This window comes from Plecotus auritus (assembly GCF_963455305.1).
Source record: "Plecotus auritus genome assembly, chromosome: 1".
Taxonomy (NCBI): Eukaryota; Metazoa; Chordata; class Mammalia; order Chiroptera; family Vespertilionidae; genus Plecotus; species Plecotus auritus.
The window spans coordinates 166,630,690-166,652,532 of record NC_137770.1 but is presented as its reverse complement, the minus strand read 5'-3'; positions in this window follow the sequence as shown (position 1 = coordinate 166,652,532).

Genomic DNA, 21,843 nt, shown 5'->3' with positions numbered 1-21,843 from the left:
AGACCATAGGCTGCAGGTCGGAAATGGGCCAGACATTCCCATGTCTTCAGCTGCCTCAAGAGGAAGGAATAGCATTCAAAATATTGTGCTATTGGAGTCTTTGGGAGTTTGCAGCTTCTTATTTGCTGCTTCATAAATTATCTATTAACTTAGGCTTGTCATAATCAACTCTTAATAAACATGTGACAAGAATTCAAAAATAGAAAGTAGATAAAAGCTGTTAACTGAGGCTCAAAAATGCAGACAAATTTGTGCTAAGATGATATTTCTGATCTAAGAGGTGCTAAGGTCTTCAAGGGTCTGATAAAAGAGTAATAATTTTGTACAATTTTACCTTTTTTCTAAAAGGTAAGAAATTCTTAATCCTTAAGCACAGTATAGCCTTCCATTTATTTGTTTCATCTTCAGTTTCTTTATTCAATGTCATAGTTTTCAGAGTACAGGTGTTTCCCCTCCTTGGTTACATTTATTCCTAGGTATTTTATGTTCTTTGATACAATGGTAAATGAGATTGTTTTCTTACTTTCCCTTTCTGATAGTTTGTTATTGGTGTATAAAAATGCAGCCAATTTCCGAATGTTAATTTTGTATCCTGCTACTTTACTGAATTCCCTTACTAGTTCTAATAGTCTTTTGGCGAAATCATTAGGGTTTTCTATATACAGTATCATGTCATCTGCAAATCATGACAGTGTTGCTTCTTCCTTTCCAATTTAGATACCTTTTTATTTCCTTTTCTTGTCTGATTGCTATGGCCAAGACTTCCAATATTATGCTAAATAAAAATGGTAAAAGTAGATGCTTTGTCTTGTTCCTGATCTTAAAGAAAAAGCATTCAACTTTTTACTGTTGAGTATAATGTTAGCTACGGTTTTGTTATAAATGGCTTTATTATGTTGAGGTATGTTTTTTCTAACCCCACATTGCTGAGATTTTTATTACACATAGATGTTAGATTTTGTCAAACATTTTTCTGCATCTACTGATATGATCATGTAATTTATATTCTTCATTTTGTTTATATGGTGCATCACATTAATGGATTTGTAGATATTTAACCAACCCTACATCTTAGGAATAAGTCCCACTTGAACATGATATATAATCTTTTTAATGTATTGCTGAATTTGGTTTGCTCAAGTTTGTTGAGGATTTTTGCATCTACATTTATCAGGGATATGGGCTTACAATTTTCTTTTTTTGTAGTGTCTTTGTCTGGTGTTGATAATAGGGCAATGCTGGTCTCATCAAATGAGTTTGGGAAACTTCCTTCCTCAGCTTTTGTAATAGGTTGAGAAGAATAGGTATTAACTCTTCTTTGAATTTTTGATAAAATTCACCTGAAAAGCCATCTGGTCCAGGAATTTTGTGTTGGGTGTTTTTTTTTATTATTATTATTAATGATTCAATTTTTGTTATTAGTTATCAGTCTTTTCCAGTTTTCTGTTTCTGCCTGATTCAGCCTTGGAAGAGTATTATTTCTAGGATATCCATTTCTTCCCAATTGTCCAATTTAATGCCACATAACTGTTTGCAGTATATTTTTATAATCCTTTGTATTTCTGTGGTGTCGATTGTTACTTCCCCTCTTTCATGTCTGCTTTTATTTATTTGTGTCCTCTCTTCTTTTTTTCTTGGAGTCTGGCTCAAGATTTATTAATTTTTTTTTCCTTTTCAAAGACCCAGCTTTTGATTTCATTGATTTTTTTGTATATTATTTTTAAACTCTATTTTCTTTATTTCCACTCTGATATTTATTATTTCATTCCTTCTACTCACTTTAGACTTTGTTTGTTCTTTTGTTACTTTTTTTTCTAGTTCCTTTAGGTATAAGTTTTTTGTTTGTTTGTTTTAGGTAGACCTGTATTGCTAGAAATTTTCCTTTTACAGCTGCTTTTGCTGTATCCCTAGATATGGAGTCATTGTGTCTCCATCTTCATTTCTCTCAAAGTACCTTTGGTTTTTTGCTTAACCTCATTATTAACCCATTCATTGTTTAGTAGCATGTTATTTAGCCTCCTTGTTGTTTCTGTGTTTTTCAGGGGTTTTGTTCTTATAATTAATTCCTAGTCTCACATCATTATGATCAGAGAAGGTGCTTGGTAAGATTTCAATCTTCTTTAATTTTTAATACTTGTTTTGTAGTGTAACATGTGTTTATCCTGAAAAATGTTCCATGTGCACTTGAAAAGAATGTATATTCTGCTCCTTTTGGGAAACTTTTTAGCAGGACTTCAGTGCTAGTCAAGTCTGTCTCTCGGGTATGATTTGTGGAGCTGTTTGGGTGTGCTCTGGTGTTTCCTGAAGCCAGCCACTGGTTGCTTTGGTTATTGAGCCTCTTGGCAGTGACTGCTGTGCAGCTGCCACTGGTGCCAGGCCTGGAGCCCCTTGGTAGGAGCTACAAAGTAATCTGTGGTTGGTTGGTGCTTGTGTTGGGCTTAGATGTGCTCAGAAGAAGCTGTGCTGCAAACCAAGGTCAACTGCCATCTGTGCTATGCATTTATTGGGCACCACAAAGTGAGCTGATGCCAAGCCACCACTTGTGCAGGTCTTGAGGCTACTTAGTTGAGGCTTCATTTCTGGCCAAGACTGGCCACCACCAATTATTACAGGTTTGTGGCCACCTGATGGGAGTTTCCATGCAAGTTAAGACCAGTTACCACTTGTCCTGGGCTTGGGACCACCCCGCGTCCAAAACGGAAACCATCCCCACACAGCACGATATTTTGAACTTAATTTAAAAAAATCAATTTGCAATGAATGTTACAAAAACAAATATATGACTCACAATTCAGGTGATCTTGAATATTTTCAGCTGAAAATTCTCACGAAAAATGATTTTAAAGTTGGTCAAGGCTGCCACTTAGGGAAAACATTTTATTATTTTTTTTAATAGACGCGCTCAGCGTGTGGGGAAGGCCCATTGCTTGCATCTACAGACGCTTATGGCGTACAGTGGGTTACAAAAAGCTACGAGGCATGTCCAGGTTCTTGGTTGCTTGTTCTGGGTTGTGCCTTTAAGGGGTTTGGGGAAGTCTGCAGCATGAACCACGGCAGGCCACTACGTAGAGGAGCCACAGGGAGAGGCTCAGCCTGAGTAGCGGAGGTGGGTGGGGCAAACGATGTGAGCCAGGGAAACAGAAAGCTCAGACTTAGTGCTCGCCTGTGCAAAGCCAGCTGGGTGTAAGGAGACTTCTACAAAGAAATAGTGGTGCCTGCCATCGCTCCTGTCAAGAGAGAGAGTTGTACTGACCCCTGCCTGTCCAGCCCTCACCCTGTAGTTAATTTGGTACCTCTCCCTGCGTCCCTGGCACATTTTGAACTGCTGCCCCTGCGCTGAATCTTAGAGCAAGTGAATTTGTGATTTAGTGAGTCTGTGCACAGGCCTCATAAAAGGATCACCTCCTTTTCTCTCTCAGGTGTCATCCCCGCTGGTTTTCACTCCCAGATGTATGTGGACTGCTGTTCCCAGCACTGGGGACCCATGCTGGGGAGCCTGGGGTGCGGATGGACTTCTCATTCATCACGGGGAACCTCCACAGCCAAGACCTTCCTCCTGAGTCTTGTTTGCCACATTGTGTCTATGGGACCTGCCCATTCCGCGTCTCCACCACTCCTGGCAGACTCAATTTGGCTTCTGCTTTTCAGCCTTAGTTATTTGAAGTCTGTTCAGCCAGTCTTCGGCTGGTTCTCAGTTATGGTTGTTCTATAATTTCGTTGTAATTTTAATGCGGTTGTGGGAGAAGATGAGCACGGGGTTTACCTTCTCTGCCATCTTGACCAGAAGTCTCTGTAGTCATGCGTTTTTCTTTTGCTTGGATAAAGAACTAGCAGTGGAATTGTGGGTCCTGTAATAGTATATAATTAACTTTATATAAAACTGTCAAACTGTTTTCCAAACGGTTGTGTCATGTTATTTTTCTACCGGTAATTTATGGGAGTTCTATTTGCTTTTGCTTTTTATCCTTGCTAACACTTGGTATTGCCAGTCTTTATTTAGCCATTCTTATAGGGTTAAGAGTGGTATTTCATTGTGGTTTTAAGTTTGTATTTTCATGTTGACTAATGATTTTGAACATCTTTTCGTGTGTATTTTTGGCCATTTATATATCTTTTTTATTAAAGTGTCTATTGAAATTTTTGTCAACCTTTTAAACCCTTAATAAATTATCTGATTTATTCTGAATATCTGGGACAAAACCCATGAAATCGTCTCCATTAATGGCGGTTCCACACTAAGATTCTCCTCAACCGTATTTACTAAAATTTAATACCTGAGGTACCTGAAGCAACACAGTGGGATAAAGAACCCCCAAAAGAACACAGAAAATATTGATAAGTGAATCCAAAACAAAGCTGAAGCAGGAAACAAGAGACAACATAGTTTGTGGTCATGAGGATCAGGAAAGAGTCAGCCTTTAAAAATTGGTCAAGGAAAAATTTCCTAACAGACTGAACAGTGAGTGTAAGGTAAAGCTCTTTTGTGTGGTACTGAGTGTTTTTGTGGAGTCAGAAATGGAATCTTAAGGAGGTCAAAAATGTTTGGATAAGTATAAAAATGACACCTTTATAATCTTCCATTTCTTGTAGAGTTTACTACTTTAACAAGTTTTGGCTGATTTCTTGTCCTAATTGAGTAAGTTCCGGAGATGTGGCTTTCACTGTTTGATATGTTTGTGATTAACACCTTGTAATCTTGGCAAAGTGTTTTTTATCATTCTGCATCGCAGTTTCCCCAACAATTACATATAAACATCTTGAGTTATAGAAGCTGTATCCCTAATCTTTTGCACGAGTAAGAACAAATAACAACAAAACAACTTGTCCTAATACATGAGTCCCAGAAATATTTATAGAAACTCAAATGCTTAAGAGTGTTCCCAATCATGCTTGATGTGTGGTCTGACCAGAGAGACTTTGTGAAAAATGCTTTCTGTACAGAAATTAAATAGCCCTGACCAGTTTGGCTCAGTGGATAGAGCGTCGGCCTGTGGACTGAAGGGTCCCGGGTTCGATTCCAGTCAAAGGCATGTACCTGGGTTGTGGGCACATTCCCAGTGGGGGGTGTGCAGGAGGCAGCTGATCGATGTTTCTCTCTCATTGATGTTTCTAACTATCTATCCTCTCCCTTTCCTCTCTGTAAGAAATCAATAAAAATATATAAAAAACATTAAAATACAAAAATTGAATAATATGTTTGAAGAGAAAGATGCACTATTTAAGAATTCCACCTGAGTCCTAGCCGGTTTGGCTCAGTGGATAGAGTGTTGGCCTGCAGACTGAAGGTTCCTGGGTTCGATTCCAGTCAAGGGCATGCACCTTGGTTGCAGGCTTCTCCCTGGCCTGGGCCCTGGTTGGGATGCATGCAGGAGGCAACCAATCCATGTGTTTCTCTCACATGGATATTTCTCTCTGTCTTTCCCTTTCTCTTCCACTCTCTCTGAAACCCAATGGAAAAATATCCTCAAATGAGGATAAAAAAAAAAGAATCTCACCTGAGTGTGCTTGCCTTTAATACTGCCAGATGAGGAAAGCAGAGGTATGATCACAATGGGCTGGCTTCCTGGTAGTCCTGATTTCTTCTGTATCTTTGAATCCCATTCCTATTAGCCTTCCTCAAAGAAATCACAGTGATTTAGGAAATGTAGAGGATATAACCTTAAAGCCTACTCATACATGCTTCTTAGCTATGTTAGAAGAACATATCAACTCTCATCTCTAACCTTTCTAGGGGAAAGATTATCATAGGGTCTCTGTTTTAGCAAAGGCATATGGAAACTAGACCACCAACTTACACCATACACAAAAATAAACTCAAAATGGATACAGGACTTAAACATACAACGAGAAACCATAAAAATACTAGGGGAATCCACAGGCAGCAAAATCTCAGACATATGCCGAAGAACTTCTTCACTGATACTGCTCCTAGGGCAATGGAAGCTAAAGAGAAAATAAAGAAATGGGACTACATCAAAATAAAAAGCTTTTGCACAGCAAAGGAAACCATCAACAAAACAACAAGAAAGACCACTGCATGGGAGAATATATTTGCCAATGTTATCACTGATAAGGGTTTAATCTCCAACATTTGCAGGGAACTCATACAACTCAACAAAAGGAAGGTAAACAATCCAATCAAGAAATGGGCAACAGACCTAAATAGAAACTTTTCGAAAGAAGACAGAAGGAAGGCCAAGAGACATATGAAAACATGCTCAAAGTCACTAATTATCCGAGAGATGCAAATCAAAACGACAATACAGTACCATCTCACACCTGTCAGAATGGCTATTATCAACAAATCAATAAATGACAAATGTTGGCGAGGATGCAATGAAAAAGGAACCCTGGTGCACTGCTGGTGGGAATGCAGACTGGTGCAGCCACTGTGGAGAACAGTATGGAGTTTCATCAAAAAACTAAAAATGGAACTCCCATTTGACCCAGTAATACCACTTCTAGGAATATATCCCAAGAAGCTAGAAACATCAATCAGAAAGGATATATGCACCCCTATGTTCATAGCAGCACAATTTACCATAGCTAAGACTTGGAAACAGCCTAAGTGCCCAACAGCAGATGAGTGGATTAAAAAACTGTGGTACATCTACACAATGGAATACTATGCTGCTCTAAAAAGAAGGAATTCCTACCATTTGCAACAACATGGATGGAACTGGAGAGCATTATGCTAAGTGAAATAAGCCAGTCAGAGAAAAATAAGTATCACATGGTCTCACTCATTTGTGGAATATAATGAACAACATAAACTGATGAACAAAAACAGATCCAGAGACAGAGAAACATCGATCAGACCATCAAACCTCAGAGGGAAGGTAGGGGAGGGTGGGGGTAAGGGGAAGAGATGAACCAAAGGACTTGTATGCATGCATATGGGCCTAAGCAATAGACACAGACAACAGGGGGGTGAGGGCATGAGTGGGAGGGTGGGGGGGTAATGGGGGAAGAAGGACTCATATGTAACACCTTAATCAATAAAGAAATTAAAAAAAGAGATGCTCAAGCTCATCATTAATCAGAGATATGCAAATTAAAACCTCATCAAAATTTCAGTCTATAGCCTATAGAGTAGCAAAAATCATAAAGCAATAGAAACCAAGTATTGGTGGAATGTGGTGATATAGGGAGACGTGGACACTGCTGGTGGGAGTTGTTCACCACCCTTGCAAAGAGTTCACTAGAAGTATCCAACTGAGTCAGTTTTTTTCTGGGTATCTGTCTCTTTGAAATTCCAACAGATCCATAGGTGGGAAAGTATGAGGATGTTCAATATCATGTTGCTGGTGGTGATAGGAAGTAAAGGCAATTTGAATTTCCTTCCTTGATTGAATGGGTAGATACAGTGTGCTGAACATTACAAAGCACTGTGTAGTAGTTAGAAAGAATACACCAGATAGAACAATGTAGTGGGGAGTGGGATGTGCAAAAAAGAATGATAGGCTTCCGGTCAAGACAGTGGAGTAGGTAAATACAGAACTTGCATCTTCCCACAACCACATCAAAATTACAACTAAACTACAGAACAGCAATCATTCAGGCCACCTGAAATCTAGCTAAACAGAAGTCCTATAACTAAGGCTATAAAGAAGCAGTCACATGGACTCTGGTAGGAGGGGCAGAGATGATGAGGAACAAGCAGGTCACACACCCACATAAGGCAGTTAAAAATTGAGAGGGATGTCAAGGTGTCCAGGCCCCACACGAAGATCCCCAGCCTAGGGTTCCAGAGCTAGGGAGAGAAGTCCCCATAACTTGTCTATGAAAACCAGTGGAGATTGTGGCTGAGTAAGAGAAAGCTGCTGGGGTCCCAGGCATTCCTCTTAAAGGGCCTGCACACAGACTTACTCAAACTTACTTGCTCTGAGCTCTAGAGCTGGGCAGCAGCTCAGCAGGCACCAGGGATATACTGGAGGAACTGAATTTTCAGCTTCAGGGCGAGGGCTGGGGAATCAGCTTTCTCCCAAACAGAAGTCCAGGCAGAAGCCATTGTTCCTTTGCTGCAGGCACAGGCAAGGGCCATATCTGAGTCTTCATCAATTTTGCTAACACCTTTGGCCCCTCCCTGGTGACTTTCTGGAACCCTGCCCTACTCAACTTTTGGGCCCACCCAAGACACTTCCAGTGGCCAGTAGGCTACTATGAGCAAACAAACAGCCTAGAACACATGGTAAACACAATACACCCATGTTAATCCTAAGAAAGAATAGTACCCCCATCCCCGTATCTTAACCACATGCCAGTTCTCTGTATTTTGAAATATAAAAACTTACTCTTGCCTATTTATTTTAATAAGTAGAAACAATCTCTGTAAATCTTTAAGAAAAATAAAGATTGAATTTTACTTTAGAGAGTGTATAGATGAACTTGGGCTTGGAGGAGAAATTGAAATATTTTAAAACTTCTGTCTTCTATAAAGAATAATCTGTCCCACCTGGTTGGCATGGCTCAGTGATTGAACATTGACCTATGAACCAGGATGTCACAGTTCCATTTCCAATCAGGGCACATGCCCAGGTTGTGGGCTCAATCCCCAGTGTGGGGCATGTAGGAGGCAGCTGATCAATCAATGATTCTCTCTCAGCATTGATGTTTCTTTCTCTCTTGCCTCTCCCTTCTCTCTGAAATCAATAAAAAAATATTTTTAAAACGAATAATCTGTCCCTTTTATTAAAGAATAACATAATGAATTTCAGTTGTCCAACAAAGACAGAAAGTTTAAAAGTAGCATACCAACTCCTTCATGGGGTGAAGGGGTATTAACAGCTGCTGTGGGGAGAAATTCGATGTCATGATCAAATAGTTTTATAAACTGTGGGCTAAACACAGTTTGTGTTTCATAAACTATAGGACTTGTTGAAGCCTATACTATATCAATGTGCACTGTGAATATTCCAGATGTACTAGTATAGGACCCAGCATTTCCTGATCTCATCTAACTATGGACACCATTTATTACCAAGAATTTTGGGAGACTAGTGTTCTTTCATTTCGACCTCAAGAAATGCTACTCTATATCCAATTCATCATCAAAGTCATCTGGAGATACAGACATCTCCTGGTATATATAGATAGATAGAGATAGAGATAGAGATAGAGATAGAGATAGAGATAGAGATAGAGATAGAGATAGAGATAGAGAGAGAGAGAGAGATAGAGATAGAGATAGAGATAGAGATAGAGATAGAGAGAGAGAGAGAGAGATAGAGAGAGAGAGAGAGATAGAGATAGAGATAGAGATAGAGATAGAGATAGAGATAGAGATAGAGACAGAGATGGAGATATGGATATAGGTTCTGAGTACCATCCATACTAACAGACTCAGAATTTCTGGTGGAGGTTAAGACAACATAGGAAGCCCAGAAATTTGTGTTTTTAATAAACTCTCTAGTTAATTTTGTTAATTAACCCAATTTGAATTATCCTATATAATAAAAGCCTAATATGCTAAGTGCCTGGTCGTCTGGTCATCCATTCAACCACTCAAAGTGTAATATGCTAATGATATGCTAAGGCTGCTCAACCACTTGCTATGACATGCACTGACCACCAAGGGGGAGACACTCCAACCGGTAGGTTAGCTTGCTACTGGGGTCCAGCTGATCAGAACTGAGTGAGACAGGCCAGACACACCCTGGAGCCCTCCCGTGGTCCCTTCCTGTCTGGCCAACCTCCTGCATTCCTCCCCAGCCCTGATCATGCACTGGTGGGGTCCCTCGGCCTGGCCTGTGCCCTCTCGCAATCCGGGACCCCTCAGGGGATATTGGAGAGCCAGTTTTGGCCCAATCCCTCAGGCCAAGCAGAGGGACCTCACTGGTGCACAAATTCATGCCCTGAGCCTCTAGTGCATAGATAAAAACTTAGGTACACAGTGTGTTCCAAAAGTCTTTATGTAGTTTTAAATTTTAATGACATCAGAAGTATAACACTACAAACATAGAAAAAAACATTCAAAAGGTTATTTAAATTTTTTAAATATGATGTTTCTTATTAAAATTTAACATAGCCACTGTCTTGTACTATGCATTGCTGTAGCCAATTTTCAATGAGATGTTCATGATGAATATAGTAAGAAATAAGAGGGCCTGAGTTGTTTTCTAAATTATCAAAGTAAATTTACATTTGATGTAATTGTGATGTGCATTATACTTTTAAGAAAAGTGGTATTCTGTGAACTAATTGAATACAATTCTTACACTAACAAGATATTTGATTAACAAAGATATCCAGTCACTATCCTATATAATAAAAGGCTAATATGCAAATTGTCCCCTCGACCGGGAGTTTGACTGGGAGTTCAAGGGGGAGTTTGATCAGGGGGCGAGGCCGGCTGGCCAACCACCTGCAGCCCCTCCCCTGAACAGCCCAGCTTGACCCACCCCAATCAGGGCAGGCCAGCCGGACCCCACCCAAGCACAAATTCATGCGCTGGGCCTCTAGTTCATTATAAATAAAAAGGAAATTACAATTTCAATTTAACTAACCCTGAAGGGAGAAACAGGTATAGAGAGATATTTAAAGAAAACTCTGAATAATGATAATAAAATAATTTTAATTTTAATAATTAAACCTTCATCCAATGATTTGTGGAAGAGTGTAGCACTTTTATTTCTAATATTATTAAATTTCACTTTAATTTTAAAGTCTAATTGTAATTTTGGGATCCTATATGAGTCTAATATATAAAACTCTTTTTTTAAATATATTTTATTGATATTTTACAGAGAGGAAGGGAGAGGGATAGAGAGCTAGAAACATCGATGAGAGAGAAACATCAATCAGCTGCCTCCTGCACACCCCCCACTGGGGATGTGCCCGCAACCAAGGTACATGCCCTTGACCGGAATCGAACCCGGGACCCTTCAGTCCACAGGCCGACGCTCTATCCACTGAGCCAAACTGGTTTCGGCAATATATAAAACTCTTATACCAGCATGGATACACAATTTAAGGCCACTTACTACTCTTTCATTCCTGAAACCACTATTCATCAAATGTCGTCGAGTGTCAACTCTATGGCTGGTACTGTTTGATACTGAGTTTATTAACTAAAAAAAAGGATAAAATCTATGTTCTTATGCTGTTTATATTCTCCTTAAGGTAGCCACATATTAAACAAATAAACAGTTAAAACATATTGTATGTGAGATGCTGATGAATGACATGGAGAACACTAAAGCAGGAAAGGGCAATAACAAGTCTCAGATGGGAGAGGAGGGGAGAGTCCTGTTTTATTTATGGTGATTAAGGGAGGCTTCCTTAATAAAGTGACATTTGAACAGAGGCATGAAGAGAGAGAAAGTACATCATGTTATTATCTACAGAAGGACCGTTCTAGACAGAGGAAAGAGTAAGGATGTAAGCAACTCTGAGGAGCCAGCATTGTTCGAGCCAATAAGAGATGGAGAGACATGGTGGGGCCACAGGAGGGTTTTGAGCAGAGTGGTATCACCTGATTTATACTTCAAAAGAAGAGACTGTTGCAATAATAATCTTAGCACAAGATGTTGGTCAATGGACTAGTGTGGTAATGGTGACCAGGGTCAGAAGTGACAGAACAGGATATGAAGTAAACTGGATTTGAACTATGAAATAAAAAGAGGATTAGAAGGTGATTTGGAGCCTAAGCAATTGAAAAGAGGGAGCTGTCATTTACAGAAACAGTAAGAACTGTTAGGGAATTAGGCATGGGAGAGTGGAGGTGAGAAATTAGGAGTTCAGGTTAAATTTGAAATACTTAAGAAACTTTGACATTGATTTGTAGAGTAAGCAGCTGAATATAGAATTTGGACTTCAGAGTAAAGAGCAAAGTCCAGATATAAGGCTGGACTTTGTCAGCAAAACTGGTATTGTAAGATTTTTACCACTGAGTTTGAAAATACAGAAAAGAGAGGATGTAAAGACACTCAATATTTAGAGGTTAGGGGATGAGTTGAAACACTCAAAGATGCAGAGAAGGACTGTCCAGTGTGCTAGATGGTAATTAAGAGATAGGAATAGCCCTGGCTGGGTTGCCCAATTGGAGGCCATACACCAAAAAATTGTGTGGGTTTGATTCCCAGTCAATGAATGAACATAAATGAATGGTTTTCTTCTTATAATTGCCTAGTAACAAGTGGAATGTACCAAACTGAGATACTTATAGATTAAAATGTATTTCAGAACAATCAAGCCAAAGTGTATGGATTAGGTGTCTACCTCAAGGAGTGACCTGAAGACCATCAAAATCTGGGGAGGGTGCCAGGGGTAACAGAAGAGGAGGAACCATAAAGGCCTTGGTTTGGTGAGATCTTATGAAGTTTTGAAATTTGTTAGAGTTTTGCTCATTTTAAATGCATGTTTCCCTTTGTATCCAATTTTGTATTCTTTTTCTAAAAGACAGTCCCCCCAATTGTATAAACTTCCAGTCCCACAAAACCTGGACTTATGAATAGGTCTGTGGTAAAATAGCCTGGAGGGTAGCCCAGAAAAATGCTCTCCTTCAAGATTGCAGGCCTGAGAGGAGCTGGGGGCGATTCCCATAAGCCAGAGGAGAGCAGGAGGGAAGGAATCACCTTGGGATGGAGCACCTATTAGAGGATGGAACAGGGAAGTAATCAAGTACAAAAACCACACTGCAAAGGCTTTTGCTCTGATGCCACCTGTATTCCATGGTGTCTGCTATTTGGGTCATGTTCTAAAGGCCCTAAGTACTTCATCTTTACATGGTGAAATATTTCACTTATATTTCACGAAACTGGTTTAGATGACCTTGAATATTTAATTTAGAGCTGATCACAGAGAATCCAAAAACAAGAAAGAATCTTAGTTATTACAATATTATTGAGTATATTTCCTATGCTGTACTTTATAACCCCGTGGCTATTAAAATAATAATAATAATAAATTTAAATTTTTCCTATCCAAAGTAAAAAAAGAGGAATTTTAGGAATCCTATAGACCTGCCTTCATTTTACAAACAGGAAACTAGACAGGTCATTATAAACAAAAGTTCAATCAATCAATCAAGTGATCAAATATTACTGAATAACTTCTTGTGTTTAAAGCATTGAAAGGAGAAAAAAATCTGAAGAACCAACTTTATATGTCTAACATTTAAACTTAAAATATAATATTTAGGGCTATTAATAATATATTAACACTAGATATACATGTGTGTATACATATATGACACATATATGCATTCACACATATATAATATATTAGAGGCCTGGTGCACAAAATTTGTGCACAGGATGGGGGTGTCCCTCAGCCTGGCCTGCACCCTCTCCAATCTGGGACCCCTCGGGGGATATCTGATTGCTGGTTTAAACCAGCAATCGGACATCTCTCTCACAATCCAGGACTGCTGGTTCCTAACCGCTTGCCTGCCTGCCTGCCTGCCTGCCTGCCTGCCTGCCTGATCACCCCTAACCACTCCCCTGCCAGCCTGATTGATGCCTAACAGCTCCCCTGCTGACCTGATCTCACCCCCAACTGCCTTCCCCTGCCAGCCTGATGGCCTCCAACTGCCCTCCCCTGCCGGCCTGGTTGCCCACAACTGCCCTCCCCTGCTGGCCATTTTGTAGTGGCCATCTTTGTGGCAGCCATCTTATGGTGGCCATCTTGTGACGACGTGAGGGTGGCCATCTTGTGGTGGCCATCTTGTGATGACGTGAGGATTTTGCACGAGGGCGCAAGGACCACCTAGGCTTTTATTAGTATAGATATGCACACATATATATTTAGTATTATGTTCTGTATACATATAATGTGTAGTCAGTTACTTCAGAGCAATGAAATGAAAATGCCATAAAAACATAAATGAGAAAACTTCATTAAATATCATATAAGAATAATTTATTATGCATCAGAGAATTCTAGGATATTGATGTACTTGGTAATTCTTAACATTATCATTAATAGGAAAAGTAAAAAATATTTTTATGACTGCCTATGCAAGGAAACAAGATTCAGATTATAGAATCAATCTATTCTTTGTTCATATTTTTTATTTTTTAAAATTTAAATGAATGTTATACTTCTTTCTAAAATTTAAATATTTTTAAATAAATGCTAACTAGACCGTGTGTGTGTGTGTGTGTATGTATGTATGTATATGAGTGCTCAGAAATATGAGATAGATAAAATCTGGACTTTGGCAATGAGGAAGTCAAAGGCAACAAGATGTTTACTATTCTGTAAGTTGCCTCTGTCCCTATAACAAACCAAATTAGGTTTGTCTTCAGCTGGACTCATGAGACCAATATTCTATTAAACTAATCTACCAAAAAACAAACTTCAAAACTCTAAAGAGATTTGCCTTCCCTAATTAAAACACTGAGAGGGACAGATTAAAACACAGAAGAGGTCATGGAAACTTTAAAACTATTCTATTCCACACTCCTCCCCGCTGCCCCATCCCACCGCACCTCCAAAACAAGCTTAAAAATGAATGTTGAAATAGAGTCCAGAGTACATTAGTCTTCTAGTAATATCACAACTGTCTGAAAGCTGGGGGAAACTGAGCAGGATTATGGTTCTTCCTTTTCTGTTGTTGTGTTTCATGCTATTCATTTTGGGGGTTTTTAAAACCAAAGAAAGAATAGGCAGCTGGATAGACAGACAGACAATTGCTTGAAGCTAGATTATTAGTAGCTTAAATAGTAATCTTTTAAGTGTATTGCCAAACATACTGTAAAGACATCTGACATAGCTCTTGACTGAAAAGAGCTGAGGTGATGTGGTAACCACACACCTCAAACTATTTCTGACTGCCTGAAGTGTTAAAATGCTACTTTCATCTTATTAAAAGGTACAAAGAGTAGAGTAAGGTTTGGAGTCTTCCTTTATCGGCTGTGTCCCCACTGTTTTTTTCTTCTGTCATTTTAATGACTTGATATATATATACTAGTATATCCTTTCAAGTATTTTAAATTACTCAATAGACTGTAAGAAAACCACACCACCAGAGAAACTAAGTGGTTTTGGGTCCCAAATAAATAAATGTTTCTTAGTTAGAAGGTATACTAAGGTATACAGCTATATACAAAGGACATATACAGTTCTACATTTTTCTAGGAAATATTTGTGAAAATAAAATCAGAATACTTTGCCCAGTAAAAACTATCATAGTAAGAACCATGGAAGCAAAGAACCAGAAAAAAAAATCTTTTAAAATAAATCAGGCAATCAAGGAAGATAAAGTACATTAATGACTCATATAAGCTTATATTGTAAAATTTTCAGAAACCAGGCCAGAAATACCCCTATTTGCAGCTTGTAATTAAAGAATATCATCATTTGTAATGCTAACAGCAAGACACCCATGAAAAACACACATGGTGTCTAAATAAGACAAAGGAAAATCGTTTGGGCAAAAATGAAAAGGATCCCAAATCAACTATATAGAAAAGATTCCTTTATTAATTTTTGGTCGAGAATATGTTTGTATATTTTCAGAAAACAACTCCAAGACCATGTGGATTCCTGCAACAGAGAGGAATTGACAGGTCTGCTCCAACCACGAAAACAAGAGGAGAAACAGTCCAGAGATGGAAGATGCTGACGACGCCTTGCCACGCTAGCAGTCAGCAGCTGTGCGACGCAGCAGGTTGCCTAGAACCAAACCAGAGAGGGTCGGACCTGCATTGCCACCATGTGCCCACCATCCAGATATCACTGCTGACATGTACACATAAGGAACTGTTTGACATTGAAACGGGGACTCAGAACTGTTGGACATTGAAATTGGGACTCAAACATTTTTTGTTATTGTATGTTTATTTCTAGTCTGCAGAGGCAAGATTTTTTAAAGGAAAGAAATGGGGGAAAAATAGATACAGAGGCAAAGAAGCATTGAACAGACTGTCAAACTACAGCGGGAAGGCAGGGGAGGTTGGGGGGAGGGCTGTAAGAGATAAACTGAAGGACATGTACGCATGCATATAAGCATAACCAATGGATACAAGACACTGGGGGGGTGGCAGGTAAAGGCATGTACTGGGGGGAAGGGGAGGCCAGGGGGAGGTCAATGGGGGGGAAAAAAGGAGACATTTGTACTACTATTTGTAATACTTCAAACAATTAAAAATAAATAAATAAATAAAGTTGAAAAAAAATAAAGAATATTATCAATTCCAGCATACCTTTTGCTGATTATTTTTGCTTCTTGTTTTTAAAAACTCTGTTTTAAGGTCTTAGCAATGCTTTTAATAGAAATACGTTTCTTGAATATTGATACTATTATGAACAATAGTGTTGTGTCTAATGTTCAAGTTCTAAACTATTTGTGTGTTTTTTAAATTTATACCAAAAATCTGAGTGTGACAATTAACAATTACCATATTACTTGTCTACGTACAATGATGTGGCACCTGCAGTAGTGGGGTTTCCCAGTGTCTTTGAGTCAGTTAGCTTGGAATTATAATATATCAGTAGCTAAGTGCTAATTTCTGAAACTTGTCATCGTGTGGTTGTAGTTGGTTGAATGATCCACTGACATCCTAAATCTCTTACAGCCAGTGGTGTGCCAGTAAATGGTTAACAGCCAGGTTCTCTAAGGTGGGGAGAAGCCCAGCCCTGATTTGTAAAGCATTTGCCATTTGCCATGGAGTAAATATTCCCACCATGGCCAATTTCAAGATACTGAAAGAGGTCATTGACTATAAAGTTGGTGCACAACCAACTCCTGAGAGCCCTTAAGAGCCACCTCCAACATACCACACCACTTCATAGCAGTCTTGAAAATATAAAACCTAAGTTTCTGGCATCCCAGTGTTTCCCTTTAAAAGTCCATTCTCATGATTACCGGGAAGGCCGCACAATCATCACCCTTCTTTTTCCCCTTCCCATCTTATCTCTCTCTTCTCTGGCAAACTGAATCTGATTCTCAGATAAGCTTTTGGTCTTAAACTTCTTCCCCTGGACCCATGAGATTAAAGACCCAAGTCCTCCCTCTCCACTTTGCACATCTTTATAATATCATGGTCTAAAATAAAAGGAAAAGGCAACTTCCACGGTGGTTCTTTAGGCCCAGAGTGGCAACTGCCATTATTTCCTAGCACCTGAAATAGAGTCGAGGGGAAGGTAACTATAACTGTTCCCTAAGGTACATTTCAATATGCAAGGTGGTGCTGACTTTAGAGCCTCCTACCAAAGTTCTTTCCCACTCTCTGATCTGTGGGGTGACCATGAATGGTTCCACATGGAAGTACAAAGCCATGGAGAAGGGATGGATATGTGTTTGTTAAAAAAGTAAGTGAATACTCATCTCCTCTCTCAATCTTGTGATACCTGTGTATGGATAGACCCTTAGAAGGAAGTATCCATAATATTGTTGCTCTTCGATAATGTATCCTCAGCTATTTTATAATATAAACAATATGATGGAAGGGATTACTATGGAAGTATTTCGGAATTTATCAGGTTGCTAAACTGCAGGTAAGGGAAACTTAATATATCCCTGAAATTGTGCAAAGCCATTGCTGTCTGTAATGTCACTGTTGCTCCAAACTTCCAGGTCTAGATTCACCGGGGAGAACCTGCCTACACTCCAGGAGGCCAGGTGAGCATCTGAAATATAGCAGTAAATTTAACCTCCTGGATTAGAATTACACTCAACAAATACATTTTTTTTAACTTTCTACTCTCCCAATACTTCCCCTGCTGTTTTCTTCTCACTGGCATTATACTCACATGTTACCACAACTATTTGGGGCATCTAAATGCACTTTGATGTTCAATATAGTTGAAAAATGCTCACTTAGAATACATCTTATTGTTAACTTGGAAGAAGACAACCTTTGATAAAATTCCATTCAACTCTGCATCTTGCTAGGGATGATCTGCTATTTCTCAAATGCCAGATCAAATCTTTATAAACTTTGTACGGATAGTTGTTGTTATCGTAAGATCAAATGTCTTCCCTGATGAACTTTCCCACATAAATTTTAAGTCTTGTTTTGACCTGTTTTTATCGGTGTGCCTTACTTTAATTCAATAACTTCCTTCAGATTTAAAAGTTTCAAACATATTAGGGAAGACCAAGTTGCTATGACTATTTTAAGTTTGCCAAAATCATAAATAACCTGTAGGGGTCCTTGCAGTCCTACAACTGTGAACACAGGGACCATTTCATTTTTATTAAGAAGCAATGGAATCCTTAGCAATTTACAGGGAAAGGGAAAACTATAGCCCTCAGAGCTAATAGGAGTTGTATTTCAATAGTCTTCCTTCCTGTTGGTTCCAGAAATGTGTTTCTCAATATAAAAAGACAAATGCAACGAAAGCCAGTCTACTTTTCAAGTGTTTGGTCATATAGGAGTCTACAATTTGTGCTATCTTCAAGATTCCTTCCTTTCTTTAGTAGAGTTACTAACCAAATATCATAACCAGCAACTGAAAATATATACTTAGGATAGACTATACTTCTTAATTTAATATATTGTTTTGTTGTGTTAAAAACAAATAAAACTAACCACAGAAACATGTGTTCTTCAATAGCAAACACTTATGCAGTATCCACTATTTACTTTTGCTTTTATTTTTGTCTTCAATGTTAGATTTGTTTTAGTGGTGTCAGTGCTCTCATAAAATGGCTTGGCTTGCAGTTCAACCTGTCTGTGAAATCCCCAGTGGAGCAAAAGTTGAGCTTAAGTCACTTTACCCAACTGTGTCAGCTATTCCTGATGATAAGAGTGCCACAGGGTGGGGCTACCTTATAGTCAAAATAAGAAGTTTAATCCTCTACTTCCCCAATATTAATAAAATGCAGCAGTTTCTCTTTCCACAGGGTACAATTAATAATCATTTCTCACTCAAGCAGCTGAGACACAACACTACCATTAGGCAGTGTTTCTTCAACAGCTGAGTCATCCCTTTCAATTTGGTATCAATTAGGCTAATTAGTGGTTAGCAGCTCAGACTGCCCTTCAGTCACTTGGAAATAGCTCTCCACAAATGTCGGCGCTTTCTCTGAGATTTTCTCACGTACTGATGATACTGTATGTCTTGGCTGCTAAAAGAGAAGCTACATGCTGGAAAGATAACCTTTGGCTGCTATGCTTGTCTGACCACTGTCACAAAGAGAGCCTTCGTTGCCCACCCACTAGTTCTGTGGTCTTTTGTCAGCCACAGCAGTTGGCGTACAATTTGTTGGCCTCTGATACAACTGAATTCTTGTATCTTCTCATCTCCCCAGCTAGGTGGTGGGGTTGTGCTTTCCCCAGAGGGCATAGGTACCTGTTAAAACAATATTTCTTTTGGCTCTGGTTCTCAACCCAGGCAAAGGGGATTAGAAACCTGGCTTTAATTGTGCTTGTCTTTTTCTTTTGAGAATGGCAATCATTCTGTATCACCTTTTGTGATATGAAAATGAACACTGGATTAAAGTCTATTTTTGATGCCTCACCAACCATGCTAGTCAGTCAGGCACCTGGCTTAAGCCGGTGGGTGTGCATAGCGGGCAACTCAGCTTTGGCAGGAGGCAAACATTGAGCAATTTCAAAGCAAACCTAGTTCCTACTCCTAACGAAGATCACTGGGAAAAAGTTTACAGAGGTAATTCAAAGAATTATTTAGCATTGTTCATTTCATTACCAAATAAAATCGGGAAAGTTTTGACAGATAGATTTCCTTCATGAGGCTTTAATCATCATAATACGTTAAACAAAGAGCCTGTGTAAATTATAGAAAAACATGAAGCAGGTTGATCTCCAAATTAAATCTTCACTGGAAAATAACTTTTCAAAACTAAGGTAGTGTTACAACTTTTTAAAAATGTTAGGTTTCTTTTATATACGTCTTTTAGGATGCCACATAATATGAGAAAATTTCAGTTTAAATAATCCCATAATTATGTCCCAGTAGTTTAGATGTTTATTACTTTATTCTATTAAATTAGTTATATTGTCAACCTTTTGATTCTAAGAAAATGAATCCTATGTAATAAAATTAGATATGAATATATGTGTGAATATGGTAACTCAAAAGAAATGTCCAGGAGTCATTATAATATTAGAGAATTGGCCAAATACATATTTATAATGACCATAACATATCTTACTAATAAGTCTCATGTCATATTTTATGTAAAAATTTTTCAAAATATTTTACTGACCTGAAAAATATATAGTTTAAGCTTACCTGTGATTAAGCAAGTTTAATCTTTAATTTCACTTCATAAATGACCCATTTATATTTTATTTACATGTTTAGAGTCTACATAATATGCAAAATATAGTTATATAATATATAGGGTTCAGTTATACATGAAATTTTTAAATATGCATTTTTATTTACATTGCGTGAAAAATTAAACAACACTCAAATATTTTTAAAAGTGGCATCAGTTATAGCTCTAGGGAAATGTGATCAACAAAACCTGTTAAAAAGATCCATTTTGACTAAACACTGGCTCAGCAAATTAAATAATAGAATAATTTGAACTATCAACTAGCATGTAATTTTAAACATTTTTAAAATTGTATTTTTGATCATTTTTAAAGTTAATCCTGAAAACATAAATATTGTGTGATTTTACATTAACATTATAAATACTTGAAAACACCTGTGCTCTTTAGCTGAACTCACATATAATATGAAGAGATGTAGGACTGAATAAGAAGAGTGGAAATATTTTTGCATATACTGCAACTTATGGTTCAGAAACTTGTAAGTTTTCTTCACATTTGCTTACTTTTTGACTATCAGTAAAACTCAATCTTAGATTTTTTTCCCCTTAAATATAAAATGATGCTTTGAAGAAATTTTTTCTCAAGTAATAAGAATTACGTAAAAATTATAGTATGTGGAACAAATATTTTGGGCAAATGGGGGTAATTACATGCTGGAATCATAATATTTTGGATATATTGCATTAAATAATATATATTCGTAGAATTTATTTCACCTGTTTCATTTTACTTTTTTATAGAGCCACTAGAAGTTGTAAAGTTATATTTCTAATAGACAGCACTTGTGTAGATTGCATATACATGACACTATATAATCAGTGACTTCAATCAAATTTTGATGTGACTTCTTTTTTTTCTGAAGTGGCTAAGAGATAACCTCAGCAATTAGTTTGCCTTTTCTAACCAACTTGATCAAAATAAACCAAAAGAAATACAAAAGTTAGGTAAATGCAAAAGCAGTACCAAACATCAAAAATAGAAATTAAAAAAAATAGGTAAATTGAACAATTTCGATTGGGCAAGCCTTTCAAATAGCCCAGCCACTTGTAGTTACTGATTCAGCTTCAGTTTTTCATCCATTTCTAATAGATCCATTCAATTAGACAATATTTGACATTCCTGTTACCCTTCCACATATATTGGTCATGTATTATTCTAAGCAATTTCTGGAGTAATAAATTCAAATGCATAAGAGTGATCATGTACACCAGGCTTATACATACAAAATATCAAAACCAGGAATTTTAACTACAAATTAGTTTTAGAATAATACATTCATTCCATCAACAATCAGTGGCATGGTTTTTTTATTGGCACATATGTTTGAGTATAGTTATATCAAAATAGATATTTGAAAGCTGAAAATTTTAATCAACCAACTGTCTTATATAGTATTGTACAATCATAGTCAATAGAGTGGGCCTATACAAAGAACAGATTGAAACTGACTTGGATATTAAATAACATGGGGAAAGAAATGGTAACTAAAACTGAAAAATATCACAGCTACATCAGACATAAAACAAAGTTATAGGGCCTCATAAGCTTTCATTTTACAGCATGCCTTCTTCTCTCCTCCTCTGTTTCCAGTAGATTTGTCACTTAAAGTTCTGTTCACATGGAATTTGATGAAATCCCTAGCAGACCG